Raw genomic sequence first — 15,015 nt, 5'->3', positions numbered from 1 at the left:
AGGTATAGCTGTGAAATTTTATCTTCTTCAGAAATATTGTTTTAATGACCAAATGTGCTCTTTCTTTTGTTTTGGCATCATGGCCTGGACACAACCTGTCTCAGCTATTGGAGCTATTTTTATTACAAGTTGAAAAATTCAATTTTATCTATTTATTTATTCAATTTTATCTGAAAATAATCAAGTTTAAAGTAATATTCAAATTCATAATCAAATTATTTCCCTGCAAAACAGATTAGATAGATAGATAGATAGATAGATAGATAGATAGATGGATGTTCTTTTTTGTCCACAAGGGAAATTCATTTTGCTCAGGTCAGTACACTACATACAGTCAAGACAATAAACAAATAAATAAATAAATAACACCACCGTAAAAACAGAAGGTATGATTCTAAAAGCAAAGATTTTTTAAAAGAAAACTTTGCTGGGGTGCTTGATAACAGCAACGTGAGCCTGCTTTTATTAACGGAAACGCCGTCTACTGGGCGGCCATTACCGAATAGCACGGAGCAGGCGTGTTCCTCCTAACTTTGTCTGGGCCGACCCTAACAGTTGGCAGACCCTAACAAGTACTTAACCTAAGTTACTGAAATATACCACATATTTTAGTAAGATGGAGGGCAGGCTATCAAACGTGAAACTTGAAAGGATTAATGGCACAAAAACATTTTCATACTCTTTTCATGAGTCAATGCTACCACCCACACACAGCTGAGATGTGCAGTCTCTCAAGACAGATGACTGTTCATCCTTCAAGTGCCATTTTAGTAAATACCTGCTATTGAGGAAATGCCTACTGTTTGGTTGGTTACAGTAATACAAAAAAATGATGCTCTTATCTATAAATTATTCTTAGGTCAGTCAGGTCAAACGCGGTTTTTCAGTTTAATTGTAAAACAATTAACAATGTGAAACAAAGTGGGAGTTATCTATGAATGTAGCCTTTGTTGAAAAAACCCCTTGTGACATGTTTCTGCACAGTCACATTGACTCCTAAAGAGCTGTGAGAGGCACAGCAGATTCATTAATGACCACAGCAAGCGGCTCATAGCTCTCAGGCCATCAGCCACTCTCTCTCATTACATTACATTACATTACAGGTATTTAGCAGACGCTCTTATCCAGAGCGATGTACAACAAGTGCATTAGTTCAAGGTGCAGAGGTGCAAAAGAAACACACTAGAGTGAAGTAAAGATCGTAGTGCCAGAAGTGACCACATAGATCAGGACTCCAACCCTGTAGAGTAACCTGTTCAGCAAAGAAACAACAATCCTGCCAAGTACAAACTAGCACTGAAATCACATTTGCCTAATCAGAATCAGACAAAAACAATCCTGCCAAATAAAAACTAATGTGATCGTATTAGCCTAACTAGGTACATTGAGCTAAACTATAGGCTAGAGAGGGGTGGGGAGAGGTGCAGCCTGAAGAGATGAGTCTTTAATCTGCATTTGAAGGTAGTCAGATTCTCTGCTGTTCTGACCGCCACGGGGAGGTCATTCCACCAGCGAGGGGCCAGGACAGACAGCAGACGGGAGCGGGAAGTACAGACACGAAGAGGGGGAGGTGCCAAGCGTCCAGAGGTGGCAGAACGGAGAGGTCTGGCTGGTGTGTAGGGTCTGATGATCCTCTGGATGTATCCTGGTGCTGACCCCTTAGCTGCCTGGTATGCAAGCACCAAGGTCTTAAATTTGATGCGAGCCATAACAGGCAGCCAGTGGAGGTCAGTGAGCAGGGGGGTGACATGGGAATGTCTGGGGAGGTTGTAGACCTCCCTCGCTCCCTCTCTCTCCCTCTTTTTCTCTTTCTCTCCCTCTGCTCTCTCTCCAGCTCTTCCTTCCTCTCCCTCTCTCTCTCTCCCTCCCTCTCAAATGTTTTCAAATTGAAAATGTTTTATTGGAATGGCAAGATATTTCTTATATTATCAAAGCACAGAGATGAATATATACTGTACAAAGGAACACATAAACATAAATCTAGAGAAACGGTGTACAGACAAATATAGGCCGACCCTAATATGCTCTCTGGTTGTCCCTCTGTTTATGCCAAGCTGTTACATAGTTTGCAGCTAGTCCAATACATTTGGTGGACATATAAAGTTTTTATAAATTCTGGGTAGAAATTCTGCCTTATGTCAGATTATGGGGATTCTTTATATACACCTCTTGGCATTTCAGCTTTGGCTTTGCTCCTGGCTTTGTAGTGATAGCAGAGGTGGTCACTTGTTTTTAAATGTCTCATGGCTCAGTTCTGAATATTAATTAGTAGTGGATATTGGCTAATTCTGCCCTGCATGCATTATTTGTGGTTTTCCTCTGAATCTGGAGGATACTTTCACAAAACTCCATATGCAGGGTCTCATTTGAATGTTTATCCCATTTAGCAAATTTGTGTTGTGTTTGTGGACGCCACACCTCACTGCCATACAGTGCAAATCATTCAATATGATTTTATTTGAAGATTTTGAGGCAAATGCCAATTGGAATTTCTATTTGAGTTGACTTTTTAATGGCATAGAAAGCCCTTTTTACTTTCTCTTTCAATATATTCACAGCCAAATTAAAACTTCCTGTAGAACTTTTTCCGTGATGACTGGATTTTTGTTGGAATACAATAAGTTTTTTTAGGGTTTATTGTCAGGGTCCAGATTGACAAATTGACTGTAGCAAATCTGATGTAGATGCTCTTCTGTTGGTGTAAGCCGAACCAGGTCATCTACATAGAGAAGAAATTTAACTTTGGAGTCATATAGTCTGAGGCCAGGTGCTGTAGATTTCAAAGTAGTGTTGCCAATTAATTTATGTAAATATTAAAAAGGTTTGGTGAGATAGATGAGCCCTGCACCACGCCACACCCCTGGGAGAAATACTTGGTTTGTTTGTTGACAATGTTAACCCCTTAGCACATGCCAAAATCTGACCATTCCTTGCCCATTTAAGGGGTACCCTATTTAAAGCTTTATAACTCCAGATGTGAACACCACAGAGACTTGAAAAATGGCTTAAATGAAGCAAGACATTTGTACCATTTACAATTCTAATGTAGATTAGTTTATATTCATAATTTTGGAAGAAATTAAGTGCCACAAATGCAATTGTCTAGACAAACTCTGCACTGTTACTGCACATACATGTAGTGTAGCCATTTGCTCTATTGTACTGTATGCTGTCTGAAATGCATTGCATTACTGTACCATATCACATACAGTTAATTTGGAGTTACTGTATGCTCATATTTTGTAAAATGGATGGTTTACTGTAATCCCATCAGTACTTCTATTTTTGCAGAACTGAGAGACGACCACCTAATGGAGGCAGAAGACAGCTATTTTCAGAAGAGCAACAGATGGCAATCATCAATATGGTCATAGCCAACAATGTCAGTCGCTTGCGTGAGATACAAAGAAGAGTTATTGAGGATTAAGCTTGCTTACTGAAAAACGTATGTTTTTTTTTTATGCAGGAGAAACAATGTGTCCTTTCATGCAAGCATAACAAACTATACACCATTAGAAATGTAATTTAATTGGGTAAAAAGCTTTTCAGTTGTGACTATAATATCTTGCCACTGGCTGTCTGGGAAGAACTTAAAATGTACAGCTTGAGTTGTTGCTGGCGCACGGTGGGTCCAATTGGCTATACTGGGGGACTGCTTGCCCAGGACTCATCAGAAAAGCTTGTAGGCTGTAGAGCTCATCTTGTTTGAAAGAGTCTATCTGAACCGGAGATTTATATATGCCCCACCTGCAACATTTATATAATACTTTTGGCATATTTATAACAGCGAAACGGACAAAAATGATAATTCCTCAGGAGAATTGCTAAGTAAGCAAAGTACATTCTATTGATGCTTCCTCGGTCAACTAAGAATTACTGTGGATTTTGCTCACTGTATCCTTGCCATGATAAAAAACACTGACTTTACAGTTATTCAGATGAATTCTTGTGTAATATATACCAGGCCATTACAGACTTTACAGAGGATGGCTATGAATACGGATAAGATTTCATCCTCGGAATGTAAGTTAGGGTTAGGGTTAGGGTTAAACTTTTTGGTGGAATGTTGTTTTAATGTCATCCCATCCCCATTACATACAGTAGAGTAAAGAAAAACATACAAGAGTTAGTAAATACACATTTAGGTATGTGTACCACAGTGTGTCACAATGTTTTTGCATTATTTTTAAATTATTTTTTTAAACCATCATAAGGGTAAAAATGTATTTGCTTTGTAATACACAAAAACATTTTATGAATTTTTAGAGAGATTCTGGATGTTTTTGGATCCAGAGATATTTTAGACCCCTGTACTGATGGAAAGACAGTAATACCAACTTGAAAATTATGTTTCTGGAGTCAAAACAGTTGATTTGTAGTGAAATACATAATTATAATTTCCAGCAATACAGCAATAGACAGTTTGACTAACTTTGGAGACACCAGAGTACTGCTTACATTTTCCCTCATAGATCCTTAATAGTTCTGCAAATCACTTGCAGACTTGATGTCAAGGAGTTTATGATCCAGGATATGTATAGTTACCTGTATTATGAATGGGACCTCTTAGTATTTTATTACAAACTACAAAAGAACAACATCTTTTCCAAGATAAGAGCATTTGTGACCCTTTATTTCTGCCTAAATTATGAATATAAACGAATAACATGTTATTGTAAATAGTACAATTGTAATGCCTCATTTAAACCATTTTACAAATCTCTGTGATGCTCACATCTGGAGTCATAAAATTTCAAATAGGGCATCACTTAAATGGGCAAGAATTGGCCGGATTTTCCATCTTTATATGTTTTACAAACACTGGCTGATCCAAAAGAACCATTTCAATGCAAAACTTAAACATACCACAGAACACATATTTAGATATAAGTGACTTAGGAGTCACACAACCATAATGGCCAACATGAACCATGATTAAGCATTCACCTCAATGGGGTGTATTCAATATAATACACCCCACCTGCAACACATAATACCCCACCTGTGATAAAGCAAACCGCACCTGCAATAAAGTTTGCCCCATCTGCAATAAAGCATGACTCTGTTTAAGCATGCCCCACCTGCAAAAAAGCCTGCCCCTGTTTAAGCATACCCCACCTGCAATAAAGCATGTCCCTGATTTAGCATGCCCCACCTGCAATAAAGCATGCCCCTGTTTAAGCATGCCCCACCTGCAATAAAGCATGTCCCTGATTTAGCATGCCCCATCTGCAATAAAGCATGCCCTTTATTTAGCATGCCCCACCTGCAATAAAGCATGCCCCTTATTTAACATGCCCCACATGCAATAAAGAATGCTATGGTTTAGCATGCCCCACCTGCAATAAAGAATGCCCCGGATTTAGCATGCCCCACCTGCAATAAAGCATGCACATGATTTAGCATGCTTCGCCTGTAATAAAGAATGGCCCTTATTTAGCATGCCCCACCTGCAATGAAGCATGCCCCTGATTCATCATGCCCCATCTGAAATAAAGCATGTCCCTTATTTAGCATGCTCCACCAGCAATAAAGCATGCCCCTTATTTAGCATGCCCCACATGCAATAAAGAATGCTATGATTTAGCATGCTTCGCCTGTAATAAAGCAAGCCCCTTAATTAGCATGCCCCACCTGCAATAAAGCATGTCCCTTAATTAGCATGCCCCACCTGCAATAAAGCATGCCCCTGATTTAGCATGCCCCACCTGCAATAAAGCATACCCCTGATTTAGCATGCCCCACCTGCAATATAGCATGTCTCTTATTTAGCATGCCCCACCTGCAATAAAGCATGCCCCTGATTTAGCATGCCCCACCGGCAATAAAGCATGCACATGATTTAGCATGCTTCGCCTGTAATAAAGAATGCCCCACCTGCAATAAAGCATGCCCCTGATTTAGCATGCCCCACCTGCAATAAAGCATGCCCCTGATTTAGCATGCCCCACCTGCAATAAAGCATGCACATGATTTAGCATGCTTCGCCTGTAATAAAGAATGCCCCACCTGCAATAAAGCATGCCCCTGATTTAGCATGCCCCACCTGCAATAAAGCATGCCCCTGATTTAGCATGCCCCACCTGCAATAAAGCATGCCCCTGATTTATCATGTCCCATCCGCAATAAAGCATGCCCCTGATTTAGCATGCCCCACCTGCAATAAAGCATGCTCCTGATTTAGCATACCCCACCTGCAATAAAGCATGCCCCTGATTTGGCATACCCCACCTGCAATAAAGCATGTCCCTTATTTAGCATGCTCCACCAGCAATAAAGCATGCCCATGATTTAGCATGCTTCGCCTGCAATAAAGAATGCCCCACCTGCAATAAAGCATGTCCCTGATTTAGCATGCCCCACCTACAATAAAGCATGTCCCTTAATTAACATGCCCCACCTGCAATAAAGCATGCCCCTGATTTAGCATGCCCTACCTGCAATAAAGCATTTCCCTGATTTAGCATGCCCCACCTGCAATAAAGCATGTCCCTTAATTAGCATGCCCCACCTGCAATAAAGCATGTCCCTTATTTAGCATGCCCCACCTGTAATAAAGCATGCCCATGATTTAGCATGCTTCGCCAGCAATAAAGAATGCCCCACCTGCAATAAAGCATGCCCCTGATTTAGCATGCCCCACCTGCAATAAAGCATGTCCCTGGTTTAGCATGCCCCACCTGCAATAAAGCATGCCCCTGATTTAGCATGCCCCACCTGCAATAAAGCATACCCCTGATTTAGCATGTCCCACCTGCAATAAAGCATGTCCCTGATTTAGCATGCCCCACCTGCAATAAAGCATGCCCATGATTTAGCATGCTTCGCCTGCAATAAAGAATGCCCCACCTGCAATAAAGCATGCCCCTGATTTAGCATGCCCCACCTGCAATAAAGCATGCCCCTGATTTAGCATACCTCACCAGCAATAAAGCATGCTCTTTATTTAGCATGTCCCACATGCAATAAAGCATGTCCCTTTATTAGCATGCCCCACCTGCAATAAAGCATGCCCCTGATTTAGCATACCTCACCAGCAATAAAGCATGCCCTTTATTTAGCATGTCCCACATGCAATAAAGCATGTCCCTTTATTAGCATGCCCCACCTGCAATAAAGCATGCCCCTGATTTAGCATACCTCACCAGCAATAAAGCATGCCCCTGATTTAGCATACCCCACCAGCAATAAAGCATGTCCCTTAATTAGCATGCCCCACCAGCAATAAAGCATGCCCCACTTGCAATAAAGCATGCCCCACCTTCAATTAAGCATGCCCCTGATTTAGCATGCTCCACCTGCAATAACGCATGTCCCATCTGCAATAATGCATGCCCCTGATTTAAAATGGTTCTGGGATTGGACGCTAACCTCTATAGAACTTTCCATTAAAAATCAGAAGAGGAATCATCTTCAGATTCCACGTGCTACCAAATAAGAGTAAAAGGAAAAAAGGAAATGTTTGTGTGTATGTCTATGTGCTTGTGTGTGTATATGCTCACAGCACAATACACATGCTCATTCACCTGTGCGGGTATGCTCACAGACACAATCAGATACACCCGCTCATTCACACCTGTGCGCATATGCTGATAGACACAATAACATACACACACTCATTCATACATGTACTGATATGCTCACAGACACAATCAGATACACATGCTCATTCACACCTGTGCGGATATACTGAGAGACACAATAACATACACACACATTTATACATGTGAGAATATACGCATGCACAGGCACGCACACACACACACATGCAAACACACACACACACACACACACACATGCACACAAACACATAGACACACGCACATACACACGCACATGCACACACACAGACACACGCACATGCACACGTACACACACACACACACACACAGACATACGCACACACACACATGCACACGTACACATGCACATACACAGACACACACACATTACATGCACACGTACACACACACGCATATACACAGACACACACACACTACATGCACACGTACACACACAGACACACACACACGCACATGCGCACGGACACATGCACATACACAGACACACACGCATACACACACACAAACACAGACACACGCACACGCACACACACACCTTCACATTCCCCTGTGATGTGAAGTCACAGTGATGAGTTGGCTGTGAAACATGTCTCATTTTTTAACTGAAATTAAGTTTTTCTGGAAAAAAAAAACTTATTTTCTGTTTTATTCCTGTCTTTCTGTTAGCAGGTTGTTGCATAATTACTGAATAAATATATCAAATTAGTCACCTTCCTTACAGCTCTACAAAAATCCATTCTGGCTGGTTGTCAGAAACTGTCTCCATCCAAGTGGCCTGTTCGCAGTAGTGTATCTTTCTCCACAGCCAGTTTGATGGCTTAAAATGAATCTGATCATTTTGTGATGTTGTACCAGATGTTTACATCTATCATGCATTCTAATCTTTGCATCTCTTGGCCCCCTCTCTATAAATCAATCATTTTCAATTTGTCTTTAAATATTTTTTGTATTACTGTTAAATGAACAATACTGTAAACACAGAAAGGCAGGCACACATGTTGTTGAATAGGACTGAAGTGGGTATCCTCCCTTTTGATGCATCTCACTGAAAATGCTAAAATATTTATTGTTGGGGTAAAAAATTTCAGACATAAAATGATTGATAAGCAATGTGAGATTGATAATTAAATCTTTCCTACATAATGGCACATCAGACAGACCATGGCATAGAATTTAGAGGTACTACGTAAATTTATATGATATGTTATATTTTACTAATGACCTGTTTTGCAGCTCATTCTGTCTATTTTAGTAATGTTGTAAATGAAGCACAGCAATTGGACTTGAGCATTATACTTCTAGCAGCAGTGTATTTGGCTTTCTAAAACACAGAGCATTGAGGGATAACTGTGGTTTCTGTTTTATTGTACTGCTAGGGCCAGTTCAGTGAGAAATGCTCAAAAAGATAACAGAACAAGATAATATTTTCAGAGAAATAATTTCAATTCCATTTAGAACAAGCTTAGAAAACCTAGGCAGTCCGGCAGCCCCATTAACTGACACATATAAAAACTTAACATTGTTTTGACGCAGTTATGTGTAGCAGTACGAATATTATTATTCTTACATTTATTATGTCAACCATTATCATCACTATCATCATCGAGGGTGGGGGGGGGGGGGGGGGGGGGGGGTTGTTGCTGTCGGGGCACCTGCCTTGCCTGTAGCTTGTAGTTTTGACTGAATGTGTCTGACCCAACCCACCCCCCACCCCCATCCTTGCGTGAAAATGTAGACATTGTAATGCTGTGTTTTGAGTTACACAGTATTCACAGTACAGTTTATGCATTTTCTGTTAAAGAGGGCCCTGGACTTTGATGCAGCTGCACAGCCTCATGGGTTCATTTCTATTGGTGAAGCTGGATTCAGTCTAGCTAAAACCAGGCGCCGGGGCCGAAATGTAATAGGACAAAGAGCCCTTGTGAATGTCCCTGGGCAGCGCGGGGGAAATATCACCTTGTGTGCCGCCATTAGTCTGCAAGGAGTTCTCCATCACCATGCCACCCTAGGTCCCTACAATACTGCACACATAATCACATTTCTGGATACACTACATACTGCAGTTCTATAGGACGGACCAGAGCAGCCCAGGTTTGTTGTCATCTGGGATAATGTTCGTTTCCACCGGGCTGCTCACAGTTGTATACTTGCCCCCTTACTCCCCATTTCTCAATCTGATTGAGGAATTCTTTTCGGCTTGGCATTGAAAAGTGTATGACCACCAACCACATGCCCACCTGCCTCTTCTGCAAGCAATGGAAGAGGCATGCGGAGACACTGAGGTGGGGTCAGTCCAGGGTCAGTCCAGGGTTGGATACGGCACGCAAGGTGATATTCTCCTCGATGCCGGGGATGACATTGCTTGTGATGTGGATGAGGTGATGTGGCCAGACCCTAACAGAAGGTGGGATCCACAAACCATCCACCCCATCCCTTACAATCCCTTACAATATTATTTTTTGTTTTACCATTGCACTGTAATTTTACTGTAATTAGTTTTGTTTCTGTGAGTTTACAGTAACATATTGTATTGATTACTGTACTGTAATTCTACTTTTCTTTGTGTGTTTTTTTGTTGTTGTAAAAACCGTCAATGGCAAAAAAATAAGCTGTATATTTTTCTGAAGCCTTTCTATTTTTGTGTTCATTGACATTAGAGTAGATGTTAGATTTTGATTACAGAGTTTCATTTTGACATAGAAGTGAGATGTTTATCTCCAAGTGTTGTGTCTTATTTGGATTGTGTGTAGAGTTTTGACACAATGAGCCAAATTCCGCAACTAGTGTGTAAGCAATCGCAAAAAACTGTAACACTAACACACTCATTGGGCACTTTGTTAGAATTGAGACTGTTCTGCAGGCCCTACCTGGAGCTAGATAGGTGTACAGAATAAATTTGCTGTTAAGTACATACACAAATAACTCTGTGTGGGTTGTTGTGTATGAATGCAAGGCATGCAAATTTGTGAAAATGCATATTTCTGTACTGGTGTGGGTGTATTTCCAAGCACATTTGTGTGAATATACACGTGGATGTGTGTATGTCCAAATATGTATGCCATGTGTGTCTGTGTGTGCATGTACGTGTGTGTGTGTGCATGTGTGCATGTATGTGTGTGTGTGCGTGTGCAGGTATATGCGTTTGTGCGTTCGTGTGCGTGCGTGTGCATGTATATGCGTGTGTGAATGTGTGTGTGTGTGCGTGTGCACATGTACTTAGGTGTGTTAAGGGTGGCAGTGTAGTATAATGGGTAAGGAACTGGTCTTGTAACCTAAAGGTTGCAGGTTCAATTCCTAGATAGGAAACTGCTGCTATACCCTTAAACAGGGTACTTAACCTGCATTGCTTCAGTATATATCCAGCTGGATGTAAAATGCTAGGTAAAATGTTGTGTAAGTCACTCTGGATAAGACCATCTGCTAAATGCCTGTAATGTAAAATGTAATGTGTGTGCGTGCACGTGCATGTGCGTGTCTGTGTGCATTTGCGTGTGTGTATTTATGTGCAGCTGAAGTGGCACAGCTCAAAGAAGAACTCTCTCTCTTTGTCCCTCTGGCAGCAGAAAGTGTAGGCGGCTCGTTTATCATTTCTGTTACCTAGGGGGGATTTACATAACGACCCACCTCTCCATTCCCTGGTTCCACTGCTGCTCTGATCCGCCTATCAACACACACACAAACACGCACACATACACACACACAGAACCCAATCGCACCAGCAACCAGCACATCCTCTCACCATTGCCATAACAACCATGCTCCCCAGAGGGACAGCCTGTGTGTTTGCTGTGGTGAGATACACACAAAGCAGTGTGTAGTAAGGGGAGATGTTGTGGTGAGATACACAGAGCAGTGTGTAGTAAGGGGAGGTGTTGTGGTGAGATACACACAGAGCAGTGTGTAGTAAGGGGAGGTGCTGTGGTGAGACACACACAGAGCAGTGTGTAGTAACGGGAGGTGTTGTGGTGAGACACACACAGAGCAGTGTGTAGTAAGGGGAGGTGTTGTGATGAGGGACACACAGGGCAGTGTGTAGTAAGGGGAGGTGTTGTGATGAGGGACACACAGAGCAGTGTGTAGTAAGGGGCGGTGTTGTGGTGAGATACACACAGAGCAGTGTGTAGTAAGGGGAGGTGTTGTGGTGAGGGACACACAGAGCAGTGTGTAGTAAGGGGAGGTGCGGTGGTGAGATACACACAAAGCAGTGTGTAGTAAGGGGAGGTGTTGTGGTGAGGGACACAGAGCAGTGTGTAGTAAGGGGAGGTGTTGTGGTGAGATACACAGAGCAGTGTGTAGTAAGGGGAGGTGTTGTGGTGAGATACACACAGAGCAGTGTGTAGTAAGGGGAGGTGCTGTGGTGAGACACACACAGAGCAGTGTGTAGTAAGGGGAGGTTCTGTGGTGAGGGACACACAGAGCAGTGTGTAGTAAGGGGAGGTTCTGTGGTGAGATACACACAGAGCAGTGTGTAGTAAAGGGAGGTGCTGTGGTGAGGGACACACAGAGCAGTGTGTAGTAACGGGAGGTGCTGTGGTGAGATACACACAGAGCAGTGTGTAGTAACGGGAGGTGCTGTGATGAGGGACACAGAGAGAGCACTGTTACAGCCCCCTTCCTTAATTTGGCAATACTGTACATTCCAAAGTCGCATTGATGAAGCACACATTTCGTGAATTTTTAAAAACAAAAGAAGAGGTGGGAGGGAGAATAAGAGAGATATGGAAAGAGTGAGCAGAAGAGAGAGAGAGAGAAAAAGTAGCGTGGGTGCGTACAGTAGAAAGTGTGTGGGGGGTTTTTGTGAGAGGGTTGTTTGTGCTATTCTTTTGTTGAAATGCAAATTATTTTAAAGACTTCATTCACAGAGCTCAGTGCTCAGATTGCGGCTCTAGCATCTTTCCTGTCTTCTCTCAGTCTGTTTTTCATAAGACTGCAAAGAAATTATATGAAATTAAACTGTTGCCCAAACCCACCTTCCTTCCCATTGGCCATACAAGCCGAAACCCTCCGTACACATATACCTTGCTATTCCATTTATATAACACTACAGCACAAAAGAATCTAGTTGGTTGGATTACACCTTGCAGGTCCTCTAATGTGGAAGTCACCACCTGTATTCTTCTGGAGTCACTGGATTTTTCCCGTTCTTCTGTTCTTTTTTCCCATATTAAAATTGTTTTTGAAGACACAGCCTAGTCAATCACTACAGCGAGAGTGCATCAGAGGGTGAGTGTAGCAGCTTGCCTCAGTGTGGGCTGGCTGTATGGAAGAGACAAGTACAGTTGAGGCCAAAAGTTTGCATACACCGAGGCTAAAGACATGCTTACTCAATTTCACAACTCCACACATTTCATGTTACCATACATTTCCTGTGTTAAGACAATTAGGGTATTTCCATAAGAGGTTATTTTAAAATAATAGCTAAGAGACAGATTTATTTCAGCTTTTATGTACTATTTCAGATTTTCATTGGGTCAAAACTTGGCATACGCTTTGTTAGTATTTGGTGGCATTGCCTTTTAATTGCTTAACTTGAATCAAATGTTTGGGGTAGCCTTCCACAAACTTCTCACAATACTTTGCTGGACTTTCTGCCCATTCCTCCTGATAGAACTGGTGTAACTCAGTCAGGTTTGTGGGCCTTCTTGTTTGGACACGCTTTTTCAGTTCAGTCCACACATTTTCTATGGGATTCAGGTCAGGGCTTTGTGATGGCCACTCCAATACTTTCATTTTGTTGTCTTTAAGCCATTTTGTTACAACTTTGGGGGTATGCTTAGGATCATTGTCCTGCTGGAAGACCCAGTTGCGACCAAGTTTTAATCTTCTAGCTGATGTCTTGAGGTGTCACTTCAGTATTTCTAAATAATTCTTCATCCTCATGATTTTATGAAGTGCACCAGTCCCTTTTCCAGCAAAACACCCCCACAACATGATGCTGCCACTGCTTCACAGTTGGGATGGTGTTCTCCAGATTAAAAACCTTACCCTTTTTCCTTCATACATAGGAATCATTATGGCCAAGCAGTTCAATTTTTGTTTCATCTGACCAGAGCACACTCCTACAAAAGGTCTTCATACTTGTGATCACCTGTAAAATTCATTCTGGCTTTTTTATGCCAGTCTTAGAGTAGGGGCTTCTTCCTTACTCAACAGCCTTTCAGGCCATGGCAATGTAGGATTCTGTTAATGGTGGAGGTAGACACTTTGGTACCTGATGCCTACAAATCCTTCACCAGTTCGTTTGTTGTTGTCTTGGGGTTCAGTTGAACCTTTCGAACCAAAGTTCGTTCAGCCCTGGGATTTAATTTGTGCCTTGTGGTCCCAAGATTTTTACATTTGCGTAATGTACAATTGTTTGTGGTACCTTCAGTTGTTTGGAAATTTATTTTATTTTATTATTATTTTTTTTTCATTTGGTGTTGTCACTCCAGAACAAAGACAAAGTGTATATATAAAAAAACGAAAACAGAAATTACATTCCCCAGTTCCTCCCAATCCCCGCCCCCACCACCCGCCCCACCCGTCCCACCCACCCCTACATAGTGTTAGTCAGGATAAGATGACAGAGACAGACAGACAGACAGACAGACAGACAGACTCTGTAGGTTTATAATGAATCTAAACAGGTACTGATGTACAACATAAATATGCAAATTATTATTATTATTATTATTATTATTAATAATAACAATAATAATAATAATAATAATAATAAAATATAAAAAAAATATATAAAAAAAAATTTTTTTTTAAGAAGTTTGAGGTCTTAGTTCACTGGTTTTCAGAGTTTTCAGGTAGGGGGCCCAGGTGTCATGAAATTTTGATGTTTGATTTTTGTTAGATGCAGTGATTTGTTCCATTGAGAGATGTTCTGTTATCAAATTGAGCCATTGTGATGTTGTTATTTTGTGTCTGCATTTCCAGTTGAGCAATATTGTCTTTTTTGCAATGGTCAAGGTGATAAGTATGGCATTGTGATATTTGTGTAGGTGACTGATGGGTGTGATGTCTCCTAAGAGGCAGAAGGAAGGGGAAAGTGGAATGCTGTGACCCAAGACTTGGGATATGGTAGTTATTATGTTATTCCAGAAATTTTGGGTTGGTGTGCAAAGCCATACTGAGTGAAAGTAGTTGTCTGTGGTGTTGAGAGTGCATTGGGGACATATGTCGGTGTCTGTGAAGCCCATTAAGTGCATCTTGTGCTGAGTTATGTGTGTTCTGTGTTTGGTCTTATATTGAATGAGCTCTAATCCGGGGTTGCTGGTCATCGAGAAGATGTTACTGCAAATTTGTTTCCAGAGGGTTGCATCAATATTAATTGATAGATCTTTTTCCCAGTCTGTGGTGGGGATGGATGTGGTGGAGTCTTTGCATGATGAGATAAGTCTGTATAATTTTGACAGTTGTTTCTTGGCTGTTGATATTGCAAATA

Source organism: Anguilla rostrata, chromosome 14, assembly GCF_018555375.3.
Source record: "Anguilla rostrata isolate EN2019 chromosome 14, ASM1855537v3, whole genome shotgun sequence".
Classification (NCBI taxonomy): Eukaryota; Metazoa; Chordata; class Actinopteri; order Anguilliformes; family Anguillidae; genus Anguilla; species Anguilla rostrata.
This window is presented reverse-complemented; position numbering follows the sequence as displayed.